Source organism: Adiantum capillus-veneris, chromosome 29 (genome assembly GCF_014529385.1).
Source record: "Adiantum capillus-veneris isolate H3 chromosome 29, ASM1452938v2, whole genome shotgun sequence".
Taxonomy (NCBI): domain Eukaryota; kingdom Viridiplantae; phylum Streptophyta; class Polypodiopsida; order Polypodiales; family Pteridaceae; genus Adiantum; species Adiantum capillus-veneris.
This window is the reverse complement of record NC_140959.1, coordinates 101,021,519-101,039,875: the sequence shown is the minus strand read 5'-3', so window position 1 is coordinate 101,039,875 and position 18,357 is coordinate 101,021,519.

Here is an 18,357-nt window from a genome sequence, read left to right as displayed (position 1 = left end):
CTGTGCTATGTATTGGGAAATCAAATTAACACCCTCTTTTGAATCCTTATCCAAGGTAGCCAAAATTATGACCCAATCATTAAAGGATAACATGTGTAAGATAGACATCTTTTTGTTTGAGGTAAGAGCCGAGTCATAAATTAGTTGAAAATCATCCATGCTGCTAATACATCTAAGGAAAAGAGATGTAGTCGTAGAGAGGGGTTCAGAGAATAATTCCAAATCGTGCTAGAGAGCAATGGTCTACAATATAGAAAAACTTTAATGAGGTTATGACTACTTAGTGTAGTAAGTAATACAATATTTGGCCTTTCTTGGTAAAAAACATTGGGTTCTAGCTGCTAAGGCCTTTTTAGGAGTATGGTCTTTTAGGTAAAACTCAATTTTCTCTAGAATCCTTGTATGATTCTCCAGGTTGTGTTTTACTTTCATGCAGACTGTCATTCAAAAGTGTTTGTGATCCTGAAAGGAAATATATAAGCATAGAATTAGTCTTGTGGATTGGACATGCAATCCTTAAACCGGCAAAGCCAGAGACTATGATGGCCGAAGACTATGTAGCTATTTTACCATAAATAACAAGACATAATTGAACTTTTTACATTCAAACTTAGACATCGCGCTTGAGCAAGAAGGAATGATAAGTACAAAAATTACTCAGTCTTAGAATCATCTTTGTAGAATGTTTATATGAATGAATTTTCATACCAGTATACATATATCAAAAGTACTTCCCTTGTCATAACTGCATGTGTAATCATGTAAGGACAACTACTTAAGCCAAAATAAACCTCCAAAGATAAGATAGAGTCCTTACATGCATCCATCCAAACAAGACAGCAGATATGTTAGCCTTGAAAGTGTTTTACAGGTATCAATTGGACTATACAGTTGTTATCCACATCCATCTTTAATAAGTTTTTTTAAAACCTTCAAGCCTTTAGTCCAAATTATTTATTTTATCACCCAAAGAGTAAGGTTTTTTTAGAAGGTCATACCACCTTTAGAACTAGCTCCATTGATGAAGCTTCATGTTCACTTTGCTATAAATCAAAGGCAGTATAAATGACATTTCCTTTAAGAATAATCAACAAGGTTTTCTTTTATTTATAGATAAAGTTTAATCCTAATTAGGGTTTATGCCCTTTTCCTTCCTCAAATGTTACTTCCCTTCATTCTCTAATGAGTAAGCCAATTAGCAGAGATCTTTAGATATAAACACGATATCTAGCTAGACCAAGTGTATCAAAAAATTAAGTGTGTGTGTTTTCTATGAACTATTATTTTGAAAAAATTCCTTGTTTATAGAAATGTTGAAACAATATAGCATCAGAAAACCACCAAGTCTAGCGGTAGTACGCATCCGGTGAGGATCTCACCCAAAACAGTCCCCTGATTGAAATTTTATCAGAAAGTCAGTTACATAATTGGGAAACACCCCCGCTTTTTAACAGTAATTCATGCGGTAAGTGAAAGCGATCAACTGGTATTTTTTGCCAAGTCCAAAAAAGACCAGTAAACAATAATGTATAGCTAGTATGCCACAAGCTAATCGGCTAACCCCCAATCCATGTACAATGTAGAGCCACCGTAAGCCATAGCAGTATCATTACCTTATTCTTGCTTAGGCCATCCAACCCTTACCATATAGACTTAGCCAACCAATATGATGGATTTTACCTGGTTAAGTAGCAAGGAACATTAATCCTAAAAAGCTCCATATTTTGTCAAGGCCAACCACACAGTGGTTTTATTTCATCAGGCTACACGGCTGATTATGCCGCATAAAATTTCCAAATTTTTGCTTAAGTGTCATTATCAAATTTAAAAAAAAGTGAATACCGGGTACAGAAAAACACCTTTTTTAAAGAAAAAATTTCATGTACCTATAGTTGAATAATGACCAGCTTCGAAAAAAACTAGTAATAGTACCATAGTAATGCTCCCAAAAAAAACCACCTTTACCATGTAATGCCAGTCAAAGCCGACCACTGTAGTGGTCCTAACCAGTTTGAAGAATGAGGAACAACCCCTTAGTAATGCTTTCTATTATCAAATTGAGCCAACCAAGCAGAGATCCAACCACTTATATCATGCCATGCTAAGTATAGCTATCCCGACTATTTAGTTACATCATTTGCTAAGAACATGCATTTTTATAAAACAATGCTTTACCATCTAATCAAAAAATGACAGTAACAAGATTATTGATGCGAAGCTTAGTGACCAACCTGAGTTGGCTAAGTTGTAAGCTCCATGCTTGGTGCAACAGAGGTTAAAAAACACACAGGCCTCACTCTTAATGCAAGTAAAACACACACAGAGCTAATTGAGGGACAGAATGCACGCTCACCTCTTTAAATAGAAGAAGGACGTCCGCCCTCACTAGTGGCTAATTGCCTGTAGCGTATATTGAGTAGATCGAGCTCTCCCTGGGGAAATGTGGAAGAGTAGCCGCCCGCGATGTCATCTCGCACAATAGGTTAACCCAAGAGCCTCTCACGACATGGTAACTGACAATAGTAAGTAGTTATATTACTCACGCCTTGTAACCATCATACCCTTCTAAGGGTCCTATCCCATGTCTAGCAACAAAAAGTTATGGGTCCCCTTAAATAGAACCCAGAGTGTTGAGACAAGCAATGGCATAGTACACCTCAATCTCATGCTTAGAAAGGCTAGCAGCGAGTGGTGAAATGTGTGTGTGTGTGTGTGTGTGTGTGTGTGTGTGTGTGTGTGTGTGTGTGTGTGTGTGTGGAAGTTCTAAATAGATACTTATGCGCAAACGAACACTACATGTTCACAGACCAATAATTCTAGGCAAATACAATGGATTTGCACAATAATTTATTTGCTATTGAGAATAAATTTTGTACAAGGTAGTGAAAAAAACAAAGTATAACAAGTAAGAAAGTAATCCCTAAGTCTGGAGAGATGCTGCTTCAAGGTAAAAGATAAGCCTCATGTCATCAACCACCTAAAACAGAATGTTTTTATCAAAGAAGATAGCCCTCACATGCACCTATAGCCACAAGAAAACAATTCATTAGCATGTGATTGTACGCAGGTGATGCTGGCCATCCCAGTTGTTATCCATGTCACAATGAAAAAACAAATAGTCCTCTACATGTATTTTGTTTTTGTTTTTTTTTTTGAAAAAAAAAAAGAGTCCTTGGTTGTTAGCAAATCTATCTCGGAGAGTGAGATTCCCAAAAAGATACTATATATCAAGTCAATTCCAGATTTATTTTATAAAATTTTCCGTTGCCTAACCTGAGTTTAAAGAGCTTTAAAGAGATTATCAAAAAACTATGTTTAAAAATTTCTAACTCATTCTTTAGCCAGATCGGGGAGATTTTTACCCCATAGGAGCAAGCACAAGTTAGCTCGAGACATACAACCTACACTAGACATCAGTTTTTCAACGGATAAAACACCTCTTGAAGAGATAAAGGACAGCCTAGTTACGTATGAACAAAGTTAGAGCCTGATTTTATTACATTTACAGAGCCTAAAAGGCCTCTTTAGTATATTAGCGAAACCCAAACCAACACTCATCTAAACGACACAATAAGGTATATGAACAGCAGACCGACCAGAGGAGTCTAAATCATATGTTTGGATATTTTATAGCTATACCACTACTTAAGTTAAGAACCAATTTAATCCTTTGAATGCCATCATTTTTAACAGTTGATTCTCTTCCTATGTTATGGACGGTATAATTTTCCACAAAGCCAGTAACAAATTCTTGTTTTTATCCTCGCTAACAGAGTACTTATCAAAATTAATTCCATCAGTTGTTTACCCAATATTAAATAGAAACTGTAGATTTGTTCTTCTGGGTATGAAAAAAAGAGCAGACGAATTAGAAAGTATGTTTTTATAGTGCAGGCCAAAATTCCATTCTCTGAAACACAACTAGACTAGCTGGGCAAGTCAAAGCATCAAGCAAAGTAAAAGGCCAAAACAGTAAAAGCAAGAGACATAGTAAAAAAGCAGAGATCAACAGAACCATTTTCCAAAGTCACCCTCTCATGCGCCAGAGAGTAACCATAATACCATCAACCCATGTTAAATGTCTAATCCCAAGCTAGAGAATTCAGGTTTTCACAATCTTTGTAACCAGCATCATGCGGGTATATTTGTAATGCAAAAAACTCAACTTCTACCTATATCATATGAAATGAGAGTATGTAAGGCCAAGTTTAATAGAGCAAAGCATAGATCATTTTCCCGTAGGGGCACTAAACCAAACACCATGCGAGATATACCAATGCTACAACATGTCAGGTAAAATTTTCAAGATGTAAATGGTAAGCACTTGATCAGGCTAGTGCAATATAAAACCAGACAACATTCGGGTACGTGATAGCATTCGGAAACCATGATCAAGCTCAAACTGAGAACTAGTCATCATTAGGAAATGTGAGTTTATTTATCTTCAACGAATCTGTTCAAGATCTCGCAGTACCTCAAAACTAAGTAATAATACACCAGTGAGATACCTAATGTTCTTTAGAGTTTTTTTAGCATAAAACCAGCCCAGAATCAGAGCATATATTCAATCACTAAACAGTCCACAAGCCGGAGTAAAAAATACATAGAATATTTAAAAACAAGTTTATCACTATATACCAACCAAACTAGCCTAACCCAATCTAAAGTGAAAGATAGGAGAAGAACACCACAAGATCAGACATAAAGAATTTAAAAAAAAAAACCTATAGACTCGGAGTAGATGATGATTCCTCCATAGATTTCTCCTTTCCTTTAGGCATGATGTAGTCTTAAAAATTTAGATAATATGAACGCATAGGTTGAAAATACAGCATACTGATGCTAAGTGAGTATAGAACTCACCTGTTCCATAGTTGTGAGGGTTTTATAGAAGTTCGAGCACAACCATAGCGGCTGGACCCAACCTATGCGAGCAATACCTGCCATCGAGGTCGCTTCATACAGCCCATGTCTCCAACGATTTCATTTGCACAAGATCCGGTAGCACATAGAGTTAGATGAAACGTGAGCGCAATAGCTTCAGATCCGAGCACACTCCATTCTCTTGCAGAGGGTAGCGTGAAACACAGTGGAAGTACTAGTAGAATTGCAGAAGGTTAAAAGTAAAAAAACGCTAAACAGGTGTCCATAAGGTAAGGTCATTTTTTTAGGGTTTTTTAAAGCAGCAATAAAACCAAGCTCAAGTAATTTCTAAAAAGAGACTACCAATAATCCCCCAAATTTTAGTGCCCGTAGTCATTCAATAAGATCCAGTAAATTGGTAGAAGTAGCCAGTTTGAAAATATCATACAAAATTTGCTAAGTCGATGCGTGACATAAAAAATTTTAAAAAATACTCTCCAACTCTGGACGATTGCAGATGCAAAAATACTCGATATTTCAAGAGAGACCATTTTAGGTAGGATGGCCTAGTTTGGTAAGTTTCTAGGACCGAGAAAAGCAAAGGTGAGTTAATGTGTTCCGGGACCCAATAAGAGTTGGCAAGAAGAGTTGGTTTTTTGTACGGATAGTCACTGGGTAGAGGTTGTTGTTAAGTATGGAGCCTGATTTACCTTGTAATCTTCTGTGGTAAAAGCGCACATTTGTAAGGCCCCCATTATGAGGAGAAGCCATCGTGCGTGAAGGAAAATCACTCGCCGGAAACCAAAATTTTCATGGCCAAACATCAAGGGCAACTTTAGGGGCCTCGGGGGCGGAAGCCCCCGAGACTTTTTTTTTCCCTCTCCAGAATATTCCTTTTTGCCGGAATATTATGGCCGGACGGCGGCGACCGGAAAGTGGTTGGAAAACAACCGGTTGGTCGGCCAGTGGCCGGTAGTCAATGGTCGGTGGCCGGTGGTCGGAAGTCAATGGCCGGTGGCCGGTGGCCGAATTCAAAAGCGGACTTGTCTTCTCAAGGGCGGCCACACATGGGCAGATTGAAGGGTCCGATTTGGACTTATCTACACAAGGGCGGCTACACATGGCTGCCTCTCATGAGAGAGGGCATCCCTTTTGGCCTATAAAAGGAGGCCATTTCTACACACATTTCATAGTGTGAAGTTGATGCAACAAGGTGAGTGTGAGGTGGTGAGAGTGAAGCAAGGCGGGAGCTCCATTAAGGGTATAATCCCTTTGTAAACTACTTCTTGTTTTAAAGTACTAAAGCCATTGAGTGGCTGCTTTCCCGTGGACGTAGCCCACATTGGGTGAACCACGTATATCGTGTGTACTCTCTCTCTCCCTCCCTCTCTCTCTCTCTCTCTCTCTCTCTCTCTCTCTCTCTCTCTCTCCTCTAAAATCTCGTGTAAGTAAATCTGTCTCTCTCCATTAAATAATCTACTCAATTATCTATTTAGCTACGTCTTATTTCCTAACAGTTGCAATCTAGGTCTATATAAGACCGGTGTTTTATACTTCAAAGTGCATTGTAATAGGCTAGAGCAATCTTTAACGGCCGATAGAGTTAACAAGTTTCTTTAACAACTAGTCTTAATTAGTGTCTTACAATTCATTAACTATGGCTTATATTCAAGATTAGGTATTAGCAATAACGCTAGCCCATCTACAGCAGTCAGGTGAGTCCATCAAGAGAAATACCATACTCCGTTATGAGCGTCTTCTATTCCCTCTATTAGGAACATCAGTTGCGCAGACAAAATGGTGGACATATCAAAATAGAGTGACACGGGTGATCCTATGGCATCGAGAACACTTCAGGAATAATATCCGTCTGGTGATGGTAAAAGAAGCACTGGGCTTAGATCCACAGTACTATCATGTGGAACATTTAATGAAGCATGGATTTTTCGAGCTATTATATTTGCTAGCGCAGTTTCTACCACATCGTAAGATATATTTGTATCGCCATTTTGGCCAACCCCCAAGAGGATATTTTAACTTCTCGCCACAGACCAAGGAGTTTAGTGTAATTTTAGCCAACCGTATCCTTCCTTTGTAAAGGTGAAAAAGAAGGAGGGTTATATTGAATCTAACCCAGGCTCGTTTTGTCCAATTTATGTAGTGAAGCATGAGAAAGGACTCATGTAATCTTGTGTGTGTGTGTGTGTGTGTGTGTGTGTGTGTGTGTGTGTGTGTGTGTGTGTGTGTGTGTGTGTGTGTGTTCGCCCACCCATTCCCAGGCACCATATTTTAAGAGGTAGTAGACCCATAGAATATGAGCCTACTACCTCAAAAAGAGAAAAAATATCTATTTTTTTCTTATTTTAGAAAATGGGGGTTTCCATCTCGAAGTGAGAAATTAATTTCCCAAGTGTAGCTCATTCTGGTTTAATGAGACTTATTAAGTTCTATAGGTCAAACTTAAGGCCGAACCAGATATGCAAATTTAAGTAATTGCAGATACATGCAACTATGTCTTTTCTAAGAAACCCATTATTGATAAACTTGGTAATAAGAGTATTGATTTCTTCAAACGTTGAAAAACAGCTTCACGAGGCATACATTATTAGAAATGGCATTCCTAGACAGGTGTGTAAAGGGTTTTTAAAGGGTCTATTGCTTTTTCTTCTTGTAAATTTAGAAGATACGAGCTTGAGATTATCTCTTTTCCAGAAGAAACAAGTATAAAAACTTTCCAAGAATGGGGGAATTAGAGTAATCTCAATATTCAAGAAGTGAGTCCTAGAAACGACCCATTTATCAAGACTCATTATTCTATCGGAGAAAGTAGGTTCAATATTAAGACAGGGAGGATATATATATCTAAGCGTTTCTTTGAACATGGGATTGTTAAGGCTACACAAGTCATCCATAAACCTAAACGTATGAACAAAGTGTGTGAGTAACAAAGCCCTGGCGGGGTCACTGAACTTTTTCAAGAGCAATTGGTATTCGAAGTGACAAAGATAAAGATCACACATAACCCATTGGGATCCCTAAAAAAAATTTGTAGCAAGTAATCCCTATTTGGAGACAACAATTATTAAGGAGCCAAAAGATATATCTATAAAGTTCATCTTCTCTAAAGACGACAAGTGTAGACATTTTAGATTTTTTTACCCAACCTGTATTCTTTTTTGTTGAGATACATGTATATCCAAGTGTCGCTCTGTGGGAGAAAGCTAACTTTATAAGTTTAGATAAGGTATTAAACAAACCAATAGATCCTGGTAGAGGAATGTTCTCGTAACATTGTGTTATGTCTGCCGCAAAGATTAAAAAAATATTTTTTGGGAGGTTAATAGAAACCTCCACTGCATTCTTTACAATCCAAAAAGGGCAGCACTCTAAATTCCCAAATCATCTTAGATTCTTACGCTTGATGGTGCAAATAGCTTCTATTTCTAGTAGAATAAATTCTAAGCAAAAGGTGATGTCATTAGTAATACAGGAAAACAAGCTATTTGATGCATCAAAGATCCATCTAATTTTATGTTTATGATTTTTATAAGTTGAAAAGAGTACAGGTATTTTCAGAGAGATAGGACAATATCCAAATCATTAAGAAGCGTAGAAGTTCTAAGAGGAGAGGTATCAAGTTTAAGAAAATCAATACCATTGAGTCTGGATAAGGCAAAATCAAAAGATAGTTTTTTACAAATAAATGAAGCAGTATTAGACGCTTTATCTAGGCCTATAATAAACCACTTTACCTTAATATCAGAGATGGAAGTCTTAATACTGGGAGTCATCCAAGTAGTCTCAATACTTAGCCACTCATGCGGCATAAGACTGATCTTTTTCCAAAAAATATCTTTAAGTGTAGAGGTAAGTAGAAAGTGAACATCAACCTCCAGTTGGAGTTTTAAGGACAAGTCGGCCAGGCATTCAAGAAGAGACATGTAGGAAAGCTGAGGATTTAGTGGAAAAGGAGGAATATGATTCAGACCTTTACTCAAGTGGCTCCTGACAAGTCTATCAGATATGATTTCTAAGTTATAAGTACAAACATGTAAGCCTAAGTTAGTAAAAGACTTACAAAACTTAGGATACAAGTGACAGACACAGACAGGGACTTCTTCATTGTGGAGGAAATCATTCAAATAAATAAGGTATTTTATCGACGGCAAGTACTTCCATCCAAACAGACACAGACAGGGACTTCTTTATTGTGGAGGAAATCATTCAAATAAATAAGATATTTTATCGACGGCAAGTACTTCCATCCAAACATCACATCTTTTAGCAGTAGATTTGGTCCAAAAACATGTCTAAAGCATTCAGTAAAAATAGATTAGGGAGTAGAAAATTCCAAAATCTTGCTAGTAAACAAGCAGTGTGTAAAAATTATATTACATGATTCTTCCTTCGGCTGTAGGTGAAGTCTGCCCCACAGGCGTTCCTTTGCACTTGCACATCACATATCCAAAATATTTTGGATTGGTAGGTTTCTGCCATGGCCTCTAGTATAACTTCTAGCCCTCCCTCTTCCAAACACAGAATCACTAGAGTGTAAGAAGCCGATGGGGAGACAAGAGTGTTGGGGCATTTGGATACTTGAGTATCCTCATCATAAATATTAGGCTTGATTTGCCCAACCATCCCTTTGATTCCTTTATAATTTCCATAAGTGGTTAACAGTGTGCCACAACCTTCACAACCCAGCTCTTGAAGGGTGTCGTACATAATCAATTTGTAATGTATAAAGGAAATTTGAACTAAGACTAGATCCCTAGCTTGACCACCAAGCCACGAACAAAAGAGGGAAAGATGAAATTCTTCTGCTTTGTCAGGAAAGATATTTTGAAGATTTTTGTGGGCGTACCAAATAGCATGGACAAACCAAATGATGCTCGACTCACAAGCAGCTTTAGGATCTAAAAATCTGCATGCACACTTAAGGTGAGGTCTAAACACATTCCACACCGTTTCTATATAGTAATCAGCATTATTTTTACTAAAGGTCATCACACCCTTTGGTTCTTGCATATAAACCTGTATTAGATCCGCATTTTTGTCATCAAGGAAATTCATATTGAAAGGAGCTTTAATCAGCTCTCCTTTATCAAGGAGCTGTATCCCTTTAAGAACTTTAAGCTTGCATTCTTCAATAGTGGCAGGTGCTAGGCTGGCAAGGAAGACCCAAGTTTCCATAGAAATGGGAGCAAGAAACCCCTTATTTGGCAACAACCAAAGTCTGTGCTCTACACCCAAGGATTCTACTTCAATCTGTTGTGATGGTAAAAAAGGAAAGTCCCTAGAGACTTTTGGAACCATATCCAAAAGGGAAGCCTCACTGAGCGAACAAAGGTCCTTTTGAAATTCTTTCACAGCTTCGAAAGCCGCAGCATCTCTACAAAAGAGGCTGTTAGGAGGAGGGACTATTGGAGTAGAGGGAGCAATAACAAAGATGGGACTTAGCCCCAAAAAAAAATTGAGAAGATTGCATAGTTCCTAGCCTTTAGATGAGAAGGAAGCTAAATCCTGAATATGGGCTTTGGAAAGAGCAGCCAAATTAGAGGTAAATTCCAGCAGTAGGTTGATGCCCTCAGCTTTATTCTTAACAAGGAGAGCAAGAAATTTCACCCATTGGTCAAAGGAAATAAGTTGAACAAGTGACAGATGAGAATCCAAGTAGAGAAGCAAAGGAAAGGGGTTCCAAAGGAAGAGTAAGACCTTGGGAAAGAGAAATAATCTACAAATATTTCAAAAAAAAATAACAATAACACATTTTGGATGAGCAGAGTAGTCACGTAGAGCATATACAGAGTGTAACTTCTATTTGAGTTTTGCAGCCCTATGAAGATAGGGCCTAATCCTAAGTGAGATATTAGGAAATAAATTTTCTATTTCTCTAGCAAGTCATAATTTCTCCAAAATCAGAGCTCTTTTAACTGGTCAGAGCATACCTTCACTCTTGCTTTGAGTTTTCAAGTAACTTGATGGACAAAAATTTATAAAATAGTGAAATTAAAAGGAGAAGAGGACCTTAGAAAGACAGAACGAGAATAGTTAGAATAAAATGTTAGTGCTAGAAAGCTTTCACCAATCAGGTCAAAAGGGGACCACTACAACTGTGTGATAGCACCCCTGCCTATTGGAATATAATCAATTATACTCTAATAGGCGCTAAGTACTAGAAAGAAGGTCTAAGAGAGAAAGACAAGTCTATCTCTCTTTTGCGTTTATTGTGTGTGTAGCAATTCTAAATAGATACATACGTGCAAACAAACACTACTTGTTCATAGACCAATAATTCTTGGCAAATACAATGGATTTGTACAATAACTTATTTGTTGTTGAGAATGAATTTTGTACAAGGTAGTGAACAAAACAAAGGATAATAAGGGAGAAATTAATACCTAAGTCTGGAGAGATGTTGTTTCAAGGTAAAAGATAAGCCTCATGTCATCAACCACCTAGAACAGAATGTTTTTATCAAAGAAGGTAGCCCTCACCTGCACCCATAGCCATAAGAAACCAATTCATTAGCACGTGATTGTACGCAGGTGATGCTAGGCATCCTATTTCTTATCCATGTCACAATGAAAAAACAAACAATCCTCTACATATATTTTGTTTTTTTCTTTTTTTTGAAAACAGAAAAAAGAGTCCTTGGTTTTTAGCAAACTTATCCAAGAGAGTGAGATTCCCAAAAAGCTATTATATATCCAATCAGCTCCAGATTTATTTTATAAAATTTTTCGTTGCCTAACCTTAGTTTAAAGAGCTTTAAAGAGATTATAAAAAAACTATGTTTAAAAAATTCTAACTCATTCTTTAACCAGATCGAGGAGATTTTTACCCCATAGGAGCAAGCACTAGTTAGCTCCAGAAATACAACCTACACTAGACATCAGTTTTTCAATGGCTAAAACACCTCTTTAAGAGATAAAGGACAGCCTCGTTACGTATGAATGAAGTTAGAGCCTAATTTTGTTACATTTACAAAGTCTGAAAGGCCTCTGTAGTATATTAGAAAAAGCCAAACCAACACTCATCTAAACAACACAGTAAGGTATAGGATCAGCATACTGACAAGAGGAGTCTAAATCATATGTTTGGATTTTTTCTAACTATATCACTACTTAAATTAAGAACCAATTAATCCTTTCAATACAAATGCCATCATTATTAACAGCTGATTCTCTTCCTATGTCATGGCCGACATAATTTTCCACAAAGCCAGTAATAAATTCCTATTTTTATCCTTGCTAACAGAGTACTTATCAAAATCAATTTCATCAGCTGTTTACCCAATATTAAACAAAAATTGCAGATTTATTCTTCTCAGTATGGGAAAAAGAGCGGACAAATTAGAAAGTATGTTTTGATAGTGTTGGGCAAAGTTCCATTCTCTGAAACACAACAAAACCAGTTGGGCAAGTCAAAGCATCAAGCGAAGTAAAAGGCCAAAACAGTAAAAGCCAGAGATGAAGTAAAAAAAGCAGAGATCAACCGAACCATTTTCCAAGTCACCCTCTCACGCGCCAGAGAGTGATCATAATACCATAAACCCATGTTAAATGTCTAATCCCAAGCTAGAGAATTCAGGTTTTCACAATCTTTGTAACCAGCATCATGCGGGTATATTTGTAATGCAAAGAAATCAACTTCTACCTGATATAATATGAAATGAGAGTATATAAGGCCAAGTTTAATAGAGCAAAGCATAGATCATTTTCCCATAGGGGCACTAAACCAAAAACCAAGCGAGATATACCAATGCTACAACATGTCAATAAAATTTTCAAGATGTAAATGGTGAGCACTTGATCAGGCTAGTGCAGTAAAAAAACTAGACAGCATTTGGGTACGTGATAGCAATCGGCAACCATAATCAAGCTCAAACTGAGATCTAGTCATCATTAGGGAATGTGAGTTTATTTATCTTCAATGAATCATTTCAAGATCTTGCAGTTGCTCAGTACAAGTAATAATACACCAGCAAGATACCTAATGTTCTTTAGAGTTTTTTTAGGATAAAACCAACCCAAAATTAGAGAATATATTCCATAAACAGTCCACAAGCCGGAGTAAAAAATACATAGAATATTTAAAAACTAGTTTATCATTATATCTCAACCAAACCAGCCCAGCCCAATCTAAAGTGCTAGATAGGAGAAGAACACCACAACATCAGACAAAAAGAATTTTTTTGAAAAAAACTGTAGACTCGGAGTAGATGATGATTCTTGCATAGATTTCTCCTTTCCGTTAGCCATGATGTAGTCTTAATAATTTAGATGCTATGAATGCATAGGTTGAAAATACAGCACGTTGTGGTTAAGGGAGTATAGAACTCACATGTTCCATAGATGTGAGGGTTTTATAGAGGTCCAACCACAGCCATAGCGGATGGGACCCTACCTATGTTAGCAATACCCACCATCGAGGTCGCTTCATACAGCCCATGTCTCCAAGGATTGCATTTGCACAAGATCCGGTAGCACATAGAGTTAAACAAAATGTAAGTGCAGTAGCTTTAGATCTGAGCACACTCCATTCTCTTGCAGAGGGTAGCGTGAAACATAGCGGAAGTACTAGAAGAATTGCACGGTAAGTTCATTTTTTAAAAGGGTTTTTTAAAACAGCAAATAAAACCAAGCTTAAGTAATTTCTAAAAAGAGACTACCAATAATCCCCCAAATTTTAGTGCTCGTAGTGATTCAATAAGATCCAGTAAATTGGTAGCAGTAGCCAATTTGAAAATATCAGACAAAATTTGCTAAGTCGATGCGTGACATAAAAAAGTCTAATGAGGAATACTCTCCAACTCTGGATGATTGCAGATGAAAAAATACTCAATATTTCAAGAGATACCATTTTAGGTAGGATGGCCTAGTTTGGTAAGTTTCTAGGAGAAACATATGCCGAAAAAGCAAAGGTGAGTTAATGTGTTCCGGGACCCAATAAGCGTTGGCAAGAAGAGTTGGTTTTTTGTACGGATAGTCACTGGGTAGAGGTTGCAATTTGGGTCTATATAAGACCGGTGTTTTATACTTCAAAGTGCACTGTAATAGGCTAGAGCAATCTTTAACAGCCGATACTTAACAAGTTTCTTCAATAACTTGTCTTAAGCAGTGTCTTACACTTCATCAACAATGGATTATATTCAAGATCAGGTATTAGCAATAACACTAGCCCATCTGCAGCAGCCAGGTGAGTCCATTAGGAGAAATACCATACTCTATTATGAGCGTCTTCTATTCCCTCTATTAGGAACATCAGTTGCGCAGACGAAATGGCGGACATATCAAAATAGAGTGACATGGGTGACCCTATGGGGTCGATAACACTTCAGGAATAATATCCGTCTGGCGATGGTAAAAGAAGCCCTGGCTTAGGTCCACAATACTATTATGTGTAATATTTAATGAAGCATGGAGTTTTTGAGCGATTATATTTGCTAGCGCAATTTCTACCACATCGTAAGATATATTTGTATCGCCATTTTGGCCAACCCCCAAGCAGATATTTTAACTTCTCACCAGAGACCAAGGAGTTTAGTGTAATTTTAGCCAACCGTATCCTTCCTTTGGCTGACCGTCTTAACACATGTTTTTATTGTGACAGTTGCTTGTGTGGTCTTGTAATGGAAGGTTTAATTGAGATCTAAAGGTGAAAAAAAAGGAGTTTATATTGAATCTAAGCTAGGCTCTTTTTGTCCAATTTATGTAGTGAAGCATGAGAAAGGACTCATGTAATCTTTTGTGTGTGTGTGTGTGTGTGTGTGTGTGTGTGTGTGTGTGTGTGTGTGTGTGTGTGTGTGTGTGTGTGTGTGTGTGTGTGTGTGTGTGTGTACCCACCCTAGGTACCCGAGGCACCATACACAATGGGTTGATAGTAAGCCCATTGTGAATGGGCCTACTACCTTATTAAAGAGATGATATTGTCAAGGTTAAAATGTAATTTAGGCCAGTCATGTCAAGTAAGTGATAGTAGAATTATATCAATAATGTCGTAACTATTGAAGCCATTAAGGCAGTACTTTTTTCTAAGTATCTTAATATCTTCCCAAGCAAGGAGGTAGTTAGAAGAGGAGTAGACAATTAGATACAGTAGGCGGCTACAAGTGCTAATATATGGCCTAGTACTATTCCTTTTAATGAACTCAAAAGGGGGAAGTTCCAAAAGATCTCTCTTCCATATAAATTTTCGGCCATACCCTCCAACACAGGGTATCTGAAGCAAAATAGAAAAGTTAAGGAATTGTACGGAAGTGCAAAAAAATCCATTAGGTGTTGTGAACCGATGTATAGAAGTTGGGCCTATTTTCAACAAGCAGTTAAGATATATATGATAGATTTCCTCAAAAAAAATATGTTGTTGATGCTCATTAAGTCATCCATATATCGGTAAGTGTGTCTGTAAAAGTAAAAGCTTATTACTTTTATGTCCCATAGTCTGGACAAACCACTTGTACATAAAGAAAGCAAGGAATATATTACACATAAGTGGGGAGCAGGAAAATCCCATGGGGATGCCAAGGCTTTGGTTAAAACAATGTCCCCCATAGAGAATGGTACAGTTTTCAAGTAACCAAGATATATAGAGACATAACCTCTCTTCATTGAAGTGTAAGGGATGGGAAGATTGTGTCTTTTTAATCCATCTAGGTTTTTTGAAAGAGATATGTAGAAACGACCTCTTTTGCTAGCATTAACAAAATCTAGTTTGATAACCTATGATAGTACATCTTTAAGCCCAAGATCTCTTTCTAAGGGAATATTCTCATAACACTAAGTAATATTTGTCGAGAAAAGATGAAAGATACGTTTAGGGAGGTTAAGAGAAACCTCAGTAGAGTTTTTTGTTATCCAAAAGGGGTTGTATTGTACTTGTAGCAAGTTATGGAAAAAAAATTTATTTAGATGCACAAATAAGTTCAAACTCTGCTAATACATGGTCAATCCAAAGAGTGATATCTTTGGTGATATCTGTGAAGATCCCATTTGAAGCATCTGATATCCATATGAATTTATGTTTATGAATCTTATAGGTAGGAAAAAGTACTGGCAATTTAGTATCCTGAAGAGAATATCCCAATTTTTCTAAGTGTTTTGAGATGTTATTGGTAACTGTTTGTAGAGAAATATTGATTCTTGTGAACTCCTTACCGGATACTTGAGAATGAGCAGCTTTCTAGGCTAAGTTTTTACAAATAAGAGTGGGACAATTAGAGCTTGCATTTAGGCCAACAATAAACCATATCTTTGATATTTTTTGAAACTTATATGCAAGTTGTGGTGTTAGCCAGGATTTATATGTAGATAACCACTTCGTAGGTATTTGTGATTTTTTTTTAAAAAGCATTCTTCCACTACGTTGGTTAAGTCCAGTGGGACTGTCTTCTCCAGTCGAAGAGAACTAACAAGGTCAGTTAAGCAGCTAAGTAAAGCTAATAGAGCAAGATAAGGGTTTTTTGGAAAGTTAGGTATGTGGTAAAGCCCTTTAGCCAAGATTTACAAACATGTATACCATATGTATCAAGGTCTTTGCAAAATGTGATAAACTGATTGCAGATGCATTCAAGGAGTGCGTTATTTCAAAGAAAATCATTACTGTAGACCAAATTTTTAATGGGCTTTTGATATTTCCATCCGATGAGTACATTGTCTAGTATTTTTTTATTGCCAAAAAATAGGTCGAAGCACTCACAAAAAACTGTTTTAGGAAGTACCCAATCAAGAAGCTCATTCTGAAAGAGACAGTGTACATAAATAAAGTCTTGGCTTGGAACTTTTTTGTTGAGAAACTTCCTTCCACATGGGCTTATAGCAACCTACAAAATCATCAATAATTACATTTCAAGAAGGTTCCTGATTGATGTGTTTTGCCTCTTCCTCTAGAGTCGCTACGAGATTTCCCTCGATTAGAAGACGAGCTAGGCATCAGAAAAGAAGTAAAAGAGTTGGTGGTAGCAAGAGAATTGGGTGTTTTTAAGAAGGGGAGTCATTTTCATAAATACAAGGTTTGAGTAAGCTAGTGATAGTCTTTACACCTTTGCAATTGGCATAAGTGGTCAGATAGATCCCAGGTTCATCAGACTTTAGTTCTTTCATAATATCTAGCATTAGCCCATGAAAGATGTTAAAAGCAATCTAAGTGATTATTGTTTGTTTTGCTTGGCCACCTAATCAAGAGAAAATAAGGGAGAGCTGAAAGTCCACTGGTTTCTTTGGCAAGAGTAGGTCTAGATGGCTAAGAATAAACCATATGGCATGATCAAACCACATGATGTTGGATTTACATGAAGCTTTGAGGTCAAGAAACTTGCAGGCACATTTAATATAGGGCCAAAAAACATTCCAAATGGATTTTGTGTAGAAGTCAGGGTTGCTTTTGGCAAACTCTATGTTTCCCTTTGTTCGGATGTAGAGGCCTGTATTGGAAGGGCACTTGGAACGATCGATGCAAGAGATGCATGGGTATCCCACATGTTATAGATGTCACCCAACTAGATTCTTTTAAAGATAAATAATAAAAAAAGTAAAGTGAATCATATATCCAGAGATGGTTTCATTTACGAGGGGAAACCATATGGAGCCCCAAGCTTTCATGAGATAAGGGTCAGAAGAAGTAGCCAGCTATACCCATCACAGTCATACATCAACTTAGTATAGTCAATAATATTCATGAGTTCTATACTAGTATATTGGTATTGCTATATTGCAATACTGGTATATATATACTGGTATTGGTCTCGGATTTTTAGTGCTAAGTCAAGAATATGCGTGAGTTCTAGACTCCTATACTACTATATTGGTACTGGTATATTGGTATTGCTATATTGCAATATTGGTACATGTATTCAGGTATACTGGTATTTGTCTCAAATTTTCACCACTAGTACTGGTATTGGTAGTAGTGGTACCATAACAGTCATACATCAACTTGGTATAGTCAAGAATATGTATGAGTTATATATTGCCATACTGCTATATTGGTACTGTTATACTGGTATCGTTATAATACTCGTATATGTATACTGGTATACTATACTGGTCTCAAATTTCCAGTGCTAGTCAGATGAAGTAGCCAACTATTCTCATAAGTCATTCATTGACTTAGTATAGTATTGGTACTGGTAGTATTGGTACTGGTAGTATTGGTAGTACTAGAAGTACTGGAACTGGTCGTACTGATGTAGTGAAAAAAATTTATATCATAACATATTTATTTATTTATTTATATTGGTATTAGTACTGATATCATTAAAAAACCATAATTGATATTGGTACTGATGTAGTAAAAACATAATTGGTATTGGTATTGGTATTGATGTAGTAAAAACCACAACAGATATATATATATATATATATATATTGATATATTGGTACCATGATTGATATTGGTACTGATGTAGTAAAAACATAATTGGTATTGGTATTGATGTAGTAAAAACCACAGCAGATATTATATATTGATATACTGGTATTAATCTCATATCTT